This window comes from Pongo pygmaeus, chromosome X (genome assembly GCF_028885625.2).
Source record: "Pongo pygmaeus isolate AG05252 chromosome X, NHGRI_mPonPyg2-v2.0_pri, whole genome shotgun sequence".
NCBI classification, from domain to species: domain Eukaryota; kingdom Metazoa; phylum Chordata; class Mammalia; order Primates; family Hominidae; genus Pongo; species Pongo pygmaeus.
In genome coordinates, this window is record NC_072396.2 from 148386192 (window position 1) to 148397923 (window position 11732).

At 36.1% G+C, this 11732-nt stretch overlaps 1 protein-coding gene across 1 annotated transcript in view; it reads right to left on the reverse strand.

The window, feature by feature from the left end:
- Positions 1-11459, reverse strand: part of LOC129024545 (sperm protein associated with the nucleus on the X chromosome N2) — a 45629-nt gene extending 34170 nt beyond the window's left edge. Inside the window, exon 1 of the mRNA XM_054471662.1 lies at positions 11292-11459. The gene's annotated coding sequence lies outside the window, so the exon portion shown is untranslated. The remainder of the gene's footprint in view (positions 1-11291) is intronic.
- Positions 11460-11732: the final 273 nt, after the last annotated feature.

Sequence of the window (11732 nt, forward strand, 5' to 3'; positions counted from 1 at the left end):
GATTTGAATTTGACAGGTAATTAGTCACATCATGAGGCAAGGTAGTCAAATCCAGCAAACGTAATGTAAGATTCTCTTTGTGGTTTTAATGAATTATCAGTATACCTTTCAAAGTGCATATTCAGCGTGGTTCTGAGATAGTGCAGCCATGCTCTCTTTTCTCTCCTCTTGTCATTGCTTCTGGTTAGTGCATTCTGGTTTGTTTATGGTTGATACTTTCAAAGATATATGATATATTGACTCCAGTTACCTTGCTGAATATTCACAGTAGCCTTACCACATGAATGTGTGTGTTTTTGTGTATGTGTGTATGTAATTTTCCATTTAAATAAGTCTATAAAAGTCACACTTCATCCAGTTGGTTGCGGATTTTTTTAAATGGAAATTTATGTATTATTGATATAGGTAATTTAAAAAAAGGCTTAAATTGTATCTAATTGGAAAACTTCCAAATTGTCTGGCTTCTTCATTTCTATGCTCCTGCAGTACCTGTTCTTCAGGATCTGTATCTCTATCATGCCCTTGTCGTGTTTTATTATAATTGTTTATTTTCTCATTTGTTCCTACATTAGACTTGAAACCTACTATCTCAATGACAATTAGTAGGGCCTCAGTAAATGTTTATTACATGAGAAAATGATTAAATAGTGGATAATTTGAATAGCTGGATTTTTTTTTTCATTTAGAACACCATGCTTCTTTTGGGATGTTGCTCATGAATAAATCCATACTGGATCCTCTAAAGGATTACAGAAGTGTAAATACACAGAACAAAGCCTACAGCTGATCCACATGAGAGGAGATAAAATCCATTGAGCTGTGCATCTGAACGACATCTTATGAATGTTCATTTTATACTTGAGGGAACTGAGGACCTAGGAAAGCGATCTTCCAAGGTCATAAAACTATTTAGTGGCAGAGCAAGGTTTTCAATTCCAATCTACCATAAAGCATCAAAGATGGTGGCTAAAAATGGTGATAAAAATTATTTAAAGCTAAAATAATGTGGTTCAAAGATAAATATTATTTAGACTCTGGTGAGTTCGGGCTCAATCGCATCCAGAGTGTCAAGAGTGACCCGTATCTCATCAAAAATAATTCAATAAAATGAAAACATTGAATAGAATCTATGAGCTTGGGAAGAGGGGAAAACAAGTAAGCCAGTCACTTTATTTCTGAGATTCACAATTTTTCATTTCCTGAAATTAGGGTGGATCTTCTTATCAAAGGGATCTATGAAGGTCTTTTTAAATAACATCTTTATTTATTTATTTATTTATTTATTTATTTATTTATTTATTTTTATTATACTTTAAGTTTTAAGGTACATGTGCTCAATGTGCAGGTTTGTTACATATGTATACATGTGCCATGTTGGTGTGCTGCACCCATGTACTTGTCATTTAACATTAGATATATCTCCTAATGCTATTAAATCATGCTGCTATAAAGACACATGCACACGTATGTTTATTGCGGCACTATTCACAATAGCAAAGACTTGGAACCAACCCAAATGTCCAACAATGATAGACTGGATTAAGAAAATGTGGCACATATACACCATGGAATACTATGCAGCCATAAAAAATGATGAGTTCATGTCCTTTGTAGGGACATGGATGAAGCTGGAAACCATCATTCTCAGCAAACTATCACAAGGACAATAACATCTTTTATTTGTATACAACTGTAAATTACAAACTTGTTTTATTATGCTTTATTTTTTTCGTTATTTTTACTCTACTTACTCCCTACCTTTTATTTATTCACCAGTAGTTTTCTCTGACAGAATAAATGTATGAAGGTCTTTAACCTGGCCAGTGACATTTTGAATGAATTAGGTTTCTCCCACTGTAACCAATCTCACCTAGCAAAAAGATGATCCATCTATGAAGGGAAGCGAACTGATGAATTATTATATGTGTTTGTGCTGAATGGAAGTCATTCTGTAGCACTGCCTAAGTATTTATTTTTCTAAAAGGACTCTTTGTATTAAATGCTTCTCCATTCTATTATTCCCAATTAGTGGAAATTTACTGTGAGTATTTAAATCTCAAAGATGACCTACATTCTGAATCTACATCTCATGTTTCTCAGCTGAGCCTCTCCTTCAAATTATATACGCATTTTCTGTATTTATATTCCGACTCATTTTTCACACTTTCACAGTCTAAGATGAGAACCATACATTTCATAGTTCTTGACCTATTTTAAAATTGTATCTTTTTTTTAACCTTTGGCTTTGTCCAGCAGGAACCACCACTTTAGATTGAATCACATTACAATTATTTTTGTAAACTAAATCCAAATTGGATTGCAGTGGTATTTTTGTGCCTAATCAAATTAAAATAAGTATTTTTCAACTAATTCTGCTTTTATGTTTTTTCTTTCTAGATACATTTGCTCTTATTCTAAGGGCTTTGTCAGCTGAAACTGTAGAACACAGCTAACACTATAATGTCCTGTTCAACAATTATTTCCAGCATGTTTTAACATAAATCAGTGAAAATATTTGCCGTCATGTTTCTAGCCCTCTGTGGCCTCAAACTGTCATGCTGGTGATTTCACTTTCTCCCATAGAAATCACTAGAGTTTGATAAGATTATAGAGAATATCCAATTCAATATCCTTATATCATAATGAAGAAAACTGATGTCCAGAGGGGTTAAGTAAATTCTCCAAAGTCACACAGCTTGATAGTAACTGAATCTAAATTAGAACTCAAGGCTCTTAACTTCTGCATCGGGGCTCTTTCCATTCTAATGTCATGTATCGATATGACTGTCTAATAGAGATGCTTTAAGTTCCAACGTATTTGTAATATTCTTATTATTTTAACCTTTAATTTTAGTTTTGTGAAAATAAATATAATGCAATCTACCCTGATCCTATCATCCCAAATCATCTACACTGTCAATAAAAGATATATTAATTCCCATGTATGGCAGAAAGCACATTAACTAAGCATTTTAATTTGGATTAATGACACCACTTAGAAAAGAAGACCAGATCATGTATTATAACTGGTCTTCATAATAATTTCAAGTAAAGCCCAACAGATGTACAGTTATAGCCACGTTGTGTTATGAGTGTTTCAAAATAGTAATTAAATTAGTGGTTCTGGACAAGACATTAGAACCAAGATGTTAAAGTCAATAACGCAGATCCAACCTTCAACCTCCCCCACACACACAGTCAAAGCAATCCCTGTATTAAGTACTGATAGTATTGTTAAGTGTTACTATTTTTGTTTTCAGAAGTAGGGTACTCCCCAGGTTTCCAAGTGTTAGCATAAATTTTTAAAATGTTTTATGAATTAAGACGAAAATTACATGGTGTTATAATGACATTCAGAGGCATTCAACAACAGAGTAATGTAACAATTCTATGGTTATGGAACACAGAAACCTCTGGCTTTCCATTAAAAAAATGTGTAACCAAATACAAAAGTGAGAATGGTTATGTACTCATGGATACTAAAGAAAACACACCTTGTGTTTCTAAAACTAGTGTGTATTTTCTAAATGAATGATACATTACTAAGATGAGCAGGGTATTGGCTTATAGCTGTGATGCTGTCCATCTGCTGTCCTTAAAGTCTCCATGCAGTCTTTGAGGTGAATACAAAGGCAAACTCAACGGAGGTAAGTAAAATCTTTTTCAGGAAAAGAAGGGTATATATGAAAATGAATCTATCAATTAACAAAGCAGGTTTACTTTTGTTTATGTACTCACATATATTTTGAGAGACTAAGTTGCCATTCTGTCAATACATTCTAGTTTGTGTCTAGCTTTTAAACAATCAAGAGGTAGTTTTATCATACGGAAATAAGCAAAGCTTTTTGTAGAGCAATAATGACCAAAAGCCAATGCCTCAGATTTTGTTTATTCTATTAAAGAATAACTTGTATATTCAAAAAGAAGAATTGAGGAAATTACCTGGAGAAGTCAATTATCACAGCACCCATCCCTCTATTATGTGGACAGGTCATCAGAAAGAATATTTTATCAAGTGAAAGGCAAGCCAAATTATTGAGATAATTGCTTAAATTTCCCTGCTCATTTTTCATGTGTAAGCACAATACTTTGTATTCTATACTGAAAACATTGTTTTTGCTATTTGTCGATGTTACTGATGAATTCTGGCGTCTCTTCATGGTCATTACTCAGATATGAGAGCATACGTTTTAAAATAAAAGAAAGACAAACTTGAAAACTAGAACAAAATATTTGTGGGAGAGGACATTGTGTCAAAAACTACACTAGTGCTTTCAATCTATATACTGGAAGCATCTAGAGAACCTGTTAAAATATAATTTTATATATATATACCTTCTCGTTATGGGATACATAAATAATATGTATTTGTAACCAGCTGTTCAGGTGATTCTGATGCATCTCAACCGGCCAACATCAATTAATGTTTGGGAATTATTAAACTACATCATAGCAAATATTTAACAGTTGAGTTTCACTAGAAGGATTCTTATATATTTGATAGTTTGCATTCAAGCATTTTATCTGAATTCTCTTATGACACTGTTTATATATCATGGAAATTGATAGAGAGAAAACTATTTTCTCTAAAACTCCTGATCAGAGCAGTCCCAGTCTGGTATTTTCATAGCAGCACAGCTGGAGATTTGAGTACTTCAAGATCTATGCAAACTGCTATCGGTAGAAGGGCTATTGGCTTGAAACTTCTCTTTGGAGCAAACTTCAAAAATAGTTGGTTGGGTACAGACTGACTGCTTTTTGGTAGGACTAAATGAATGTATTTTCACATTTGTCATAACAACCTTCTCTCACCAAAGTACATGTTGACATTTATGAGATTTCTGCACAACTAATCTGATACATTTATCAAGATGACTAAATTAACAAAATTACCATAGTTGTTATACACAAAATTACTCAAATTCTTAGGCAACTGTTACTGAAAAAAAAAATACAAATTATCCTCAAACCATTTGTGAAACTGTGACTTGGAAAGCATCATATTTTAATTAAGAAAATAATAATTTCATTTTCAAATTTTGATGTAATAGAGCTATTTCATTTGTTTGAATTAATGACATATTTTCACGATTTATCACGTTACTGATGTAGTCAAACATTTTGCAGTGGTATGTTGGTATCCTGAAATGACAAGCTTTCTGGAAAGAAAAAATGTGATATGTATCATGTAACCAATTTGCGTGACATTTTCAGTCACCCGGACTTCTTTCAATCCACCAAAATGATGTCACTCTGTAAAGAATCAGGAAGATATGAATACAATTGGCTCTCAGAAGCTGGTGTGATCTGTCTTCAATACAACATTGGCTGTCTGTTTTAAGGCTACAGCTATCAAATGGTAAATACGGCATGATTCTGCTCATTTCCTCATACTATCAAACCAAGAATTGTTGTTAGCAACTGGGAAAACATGAAGAAGGGACAAGGGGAGTTGTAAAAAGATTCTCTGAGGAAGTAATATCTTAACTGAATCCCATAAGATAAATTTGTAGACCACACTTTTATAAACCTCACATAAGGTGTTTGGTTGGAGAAAGAAAAGTAGGGGAGTACCAAGGACCAGGTCCTGGAGGAACTTGAATGGTATGATTAGGAACTTGGATATTACATATGTTGTTAACGGAAGACCACTGAAGTGTTGAAGATGACTGGATGCAGGGTGAGATAACACACTGGGCGAGGTGGGAACAGGACTGCAGGCAGGAAGTGATATGAGGCAAAATTCAAGGAGCTCATACACTGTTTATGGAGATAGACTTGTAAACAAAGGTTTACCTTAACACAAGGCAATAACAGTTTTAATGAAGGCATAAGGTTGTGAATTGCTTTCTAGTTTCCTTTTATGTGTGCACAACAAGATTATAAGCTTCATGAGTTGAATGTGAGAACTTTGAATGATACCAATTGCACAGATATATCTAAATAATCATATGGTGGTATTGAAAAGCAAAATATACAGGTATGTTACTGAATGTTTCCATTTCAACCTGTAGTATAATTTTATGGAGAACATCTCCACCTGATACTTAAAGAAATAATGAGTTTTATCAATTAAAAGCATATGGAAATCAACATGGACTATGAACTTATTAACTTGTTAGTATATAAAAATGATAGATATGTCTATAAATTTATTACCATTTACAAATTATTTATACATTTATGTTCTTTCTTTAGGGTGATCAAGGTTTTTGAATACTCAGAAATTTTCTAATTATGAAGGAATAATTACACTATTTTAATAATACTGGAAAAGTAGCTTATAAGTACACTTGTAATAATATACTATAGAGAAATGATTTGGATTTGGCTATCATCTATATACTTGGTTCTACTCCCAAGTCAATTTCTCATAACCAAGCCCTCTATTATCAACACAGGTATTACTCAGCTCTACAACTGACTAAGTAAAAATAGTATGTTCTCTTTGGAAAGCATTTGAAGAATTGGATGTATTTATCATAACACAAAATGTACCCACTTTTGTATTAAATGCACTAAACATAGTGCACAAAATTCACTAGCGTTAGAAGATAAACTGAATAATTATGTAAAAAGCACTGTTGTATATAAAATACACATAAGATGGAAACAAATTTGATATTTGGACTAAATTTTTCTTGGTGTTTTAGCCTGTGCCCCCTGTTGCATAAATGATGTTTTAAATATTCTTCAACCTCAAATGTTCGGTTAAATGAAGAGAAGGTAATTCATATGCATAGGACAGAGTATGATCCTTATGTGGTGGGAAGCCTTTATATAAAAAAAGGATAAATGTAATTGATACTATGCTGAAGTAACAATATCAGAAATTTTAGTGATATATTACAACTATGGCTTATAATTTGCTCACTCTGCTCAACACAAATAGGGAGTAAGACAGGGTGGGTAGGGTGGTTCACAGCTGAATGGATGGTTCACCATCTTAGGATGCCACCATTTCAACTGGGAGCATCCAGTGTATTAATGTTAGGCAAAGAGAGAGCATGGACACTTTCACCTAATATTGACTTCCTTGGAAGCGAAGTGATGCTCCAAGAGTAATGTCTTATATGATTTTGTATCTCTAATGGCTATGAAAATGCCTGACACACAAGCATTCATTAAAAACAATTGTTAAATGATTATTATTTTACCAGAATCCACAGAAGACTGAGAGTTAGAAATGTTTAAATGGAAGTGGTAACTTCACTGAAAACCATAAAAATACTAGATTCATTAGACACAGGAAAAGATAACCAGTTAATTATAATAAGCTGATATAAATCAATTTTGTGTAAAGTTAATCTACTCGTTGAATAAAATCACCTTTTTTTTTTTTATGGTCCCTCCTGGTTCTAACTGTTTCCTGTGTGGGGAGAAACAATTAGTTAAAAGAAATCCAAAAGTTGGATGACAAACTGAATTGACATAGCTAACTAAAGAAAGCTGTCAACAGCCCACTGATTCTTAACATAAATTCCATCAAACTTGCTGAATCACACAATCTGTGCTGTTTTGGTACCCATGGAAGTGTAACTCCAGAGATGGAAAGCACCTTAGAAAGTATTCAGTGTAGAGATTGTACTGGCAAGGCAGCACTCCACAATCCTCTGCTTGTAAGTGAACTGATTTCCATAAACATAATTAGCTATATATATATATACACACACACACACTATGGGCTTACACTGTGAAGGTGCTATGCTATGAAGTTTATATGAATTATCTAATGCATTCTTTACAGAAAAATTGTAATGTAGGAAATATTCATCTTATTTTACAGGCTTAGAGATGTTAAGTAGCATGATAATGGTTAGAGTTGATAACTGGGTCCAGAGAAGTTTGACTCCAAATCTAGTGCTGTTAACCCCTGCACCTAGCTGTTGTGTTATAATGCAATCATGATAGAGGACAGTGACCATACTGAACCAGGATACTCAGAATACAGTGACTCAAACAACTTCTTCCAATCAGTGGTGATTGCTTAAAAAGGTGAAACTTATTTTCCTTCCTTGTCAACTCCCTTAATTTACATGAGAAAATTGGAGCCCACAGACAAACTTCTCCAAGGTTAAGGGAGACAGTGTTAGAAAGAGAAATAGGAGAACTCAACAATCCTGATTCAGAAATGTCAGGCTCTTACACCAGGATATCCACTGAGATCCCAGATCCAAAAAGGGCACCAATTCAGAAATCAGGGACACTCGTTTTTCATCTGAAAATGAACCTGAAATGGGGCCAATACTCACGGCACAGAGTATTCAAACATTTCTAGAAGACTCAGTGAACGTGTCTGCACATGTTTACCGTAATGCATTTAATCACACATATTAGGTTTGCCAAGAGTCATGCACAATTTCTGGGATGGATCAGTGGTTACTTTAGTGTGATTATCTCCAACTAAGCTACGTTGTGTCTGGTGCCTCAGGTCACTTGACAAGGCTGACTCACAGAGAGGAAGGAAAGCCAGAAAGTTGTAGAAAGGAAAATGCTAAAGAGGAAGAGGGAATAAGAAACAGAAAGGAGAAGAAAACAGAATAAAAGGTAAAGTTATAAAAGAGATGTGATGCTTATTGGTAGAGAGAGGCTTCACAAAAACTCTCATGCCATCCTTGTTCTCAAAGTTAGTTATTTTTGCCCTCGACTTTATCACAGAAACATATCACTTCAGCACAAGGTGTCGCTTCTTCAGTGCATTTCAGTGCAAGATCTCCTTTTTATTTTTTTACTTACTAGTTTTGCATGGCCGAGATTTCACCTTTTCCTACCTATCCAGTCTCCAGTTTGCTAGGTCACTATTTTGAGGGCCCTAAACTGTACCAAGGGCCCTTAATGGCAAGCTAAGTGCCTGTTGTATCTCTCAGCTGGAAGCTACAGGGAGTACTCTCTTCTGATGATTTTAGAAGCACCCTCCTGCTCAGAAATGAGAGCTGTCTTTGAATGAGGAGTTTCAGGTTTGTAGAAGTACACACTCTTTCTAGCAAACTCTTTGGGTTTTTTAAACTGATGGGTTACAAGAAATACGGTTGCTGAACGTCTTCACAGTAACTTTTTCTACAATCCATTTTCTGTTCATGCACTGCCCTTTGCTAAGAAAGCTACAAGAAAGCACCTCTTTCTCTGGCATCACATTGTGTTAGCAGAACAGAATTGTTGAATGAAACATGGAAATTAGTGAGAGAAATTCTACATTATCCTTAAGAGCATTTGACAGAACATCAAATTCTGTGTAATTTAAATAGCTGAATAGAACAAGCAGAGTTTAATTAGAGGAAAACTATGAGCTGCAAACTTCAGAAAATGATTCTAAAGGGTTCTGAACAATATTTTCACTTAGCTAATTTTATTTTTAACACTCTAAGACTATTATTCTGAGTATCTAACATCACAAAGTTAAAAGAGTTGTAGATGTCAGCCTTGGCAAAACACATTCCAATATGCAAGTTTTAAACTAATCTTTCTGAACCATTGCTGATAAAGTATACTACTCCTGTGTCAAGTAGGAGTGTGTGTGTGTGTGTGTGTGTGTGTGTGTGTGTGTGATTATGAAAAGCTCAATATATATTTCAGTGTTTCCAATAGAAGCCCTATTGAGAGAAATAACTTTAATGAATTCACTATAGTTCAGTGTCTGGGCTTCAGACTCAGTGTCAGAGATTGTCTAATTTTTACACTATCTTGGCAGGGACACTCTCTTTATAAATGTGTTAATATCTTCAGTCAAGTCTAAGGACTGGGGGTCAGATTCGCTTCAAAATGATTCACTTTAAAATCTCTTCTGTGAACCACTATGTGCTGATTTTATTGTCTCTTGGCCTCATTTTCTAAGAGCAATGTTATTTTCTTGTTTTACAATGAGACATCTTGCAAAATTTTTCATGGTGGAGGTTAACTTTCATCTCAGATAAATTATTTGAGAACCACTTTTTTAGCTACTAATGGTGGAAAAATGAGGAGCCTTAAACTAAGTTGCTTGTGGAGATCGTAATCTTTATAAGCTTTAATCACATATATTCTGGATAAAGAAAGAAAAACATACAAAATGTCTTGAACTTAGACTTACCAATTAAGTCTGAACTTCTCAATTAGCAGGAAATGGCATTATATTACCATTCTTTCTGAATCTGACACTCTTGGTACATTTGCAGTTTTTTTTTTTTTTTTTTTTTTTTTTTGAGATGGAGTCTCATTCTGTCACCCGGGCTGGAGTGCAGTGGTGCAATCTCAGCTCACCGCAAGCTCCGCCTCCCGGGTCCACGCCATTCTCCTTCCTCAGCCTCCCGAGTAGCTGGGACTACAGGCGCCCGCCACCACGCCGGGGTAATTATTTTTTGTATTTCTAGTAGAGACGGGGTTTCAACGTGTTAGCCAGGATGGTCTCGATCTCCTGACCTTATGATCCGCCCGTGTCGGCCTCCCAAAGTGTGCTACATTTGCATTCTTGAAAGGACATTTTCCTTTTTACTAAAGCTCAAACTTTGTGATCCTGCCTGTTCACCTTGGAAATAAAACTGTTATCTTATACTCTGATTTCAGTAATTGGATCCATGGTTTTTCTCCCCATTTGTATGTTCCTCACTTGTTTGCTTTCCTTCAAGCTTTATAGGATTTAGAATTAGGGATTAGAGTTTCACTTTGTATCACTTAATCCTTCCAGAAGTGTGGCTGTTGTGACTTAGCCCTCTGGCTCAATAATGTCTGTGATACTGGCTGCATAATGCCAGAATTCTCTGGTACTATCTGTCTAAACTAGATTTCTGTTTATACCTGATGGCTAGACCCTATTGGTGCATATGCATTCTTGAGAGGGCAGCTTCCTGTTTTCTAATCATTCTTGAGAGGGCAGCTTCCTGTTTTCTAATCATTGGACTCTTTAACTCTATTGGACTTCCTCCCAAGGTTTTTTCTATTCCCTGACAAAGGGACTGCTCCAACTTTACTATCTTGACCCTGTGGATTATGAACACCAAACATGGAGAATTTGAAGAGAATTTGTTGTAATACTCTTGCCATGGAGCACTGAATGTGATTTTTCAAATGAATGAAACTGTATTTTTTCTGCTGATGAAATCAATAGTCCATATGAACCACAACAATTTTTAGCATTTTTTACCGAAGAACTGATATTGGTTTGTGCCTCAATGAACTTTCTTAGTGCATTCGCACTCCATTTAATCTTAAAATATAGTTTTCAGTGTATAAAATAGGGGAAAGGGGGCAGTAGTATTCTGGGGGCATCCTAGTAAAAAACTCATGCTTCAAAATTGACTCCTCAGAGCCTTACTTACCATATCCACGTGCCTATCTCACCCGGGCACTCTGGCAGCCCAGAGGGAGCTCCTCCCAGACAATCAAGAGGGGAAGCGAGAAAGAGACAGAGACCTGCTATCATGGCCAGTGATCCCGGGAAGAGGGAACGGTGGTCCACGCACCGGATTCAGACTCCTATCAAGCCCAGCAGGCGCCAGCCTGGCCGAGTGCGGGGCTTGCTGAGCGCGCGCTCACCTGGAAACCGCGCAGGCCGGCCTCGGCGCGCAGCCCCGCCCGGCTCCCGCCCACGCCTTTCTCTTCACACCTCCCCGCCAGCAGAGGGAGGTAGCTCCGGCCTTGGCCAGCCCCAGAGAAGGGCCCTCATAGCGCAGCGGCGGGCTGAAGGGCTCCTCCAGCACGGCCAGAGCGGACGCCGGGGCCGAGGAGGGGCCGAGAGCGAGCGAGGGCTGCTAGCACGT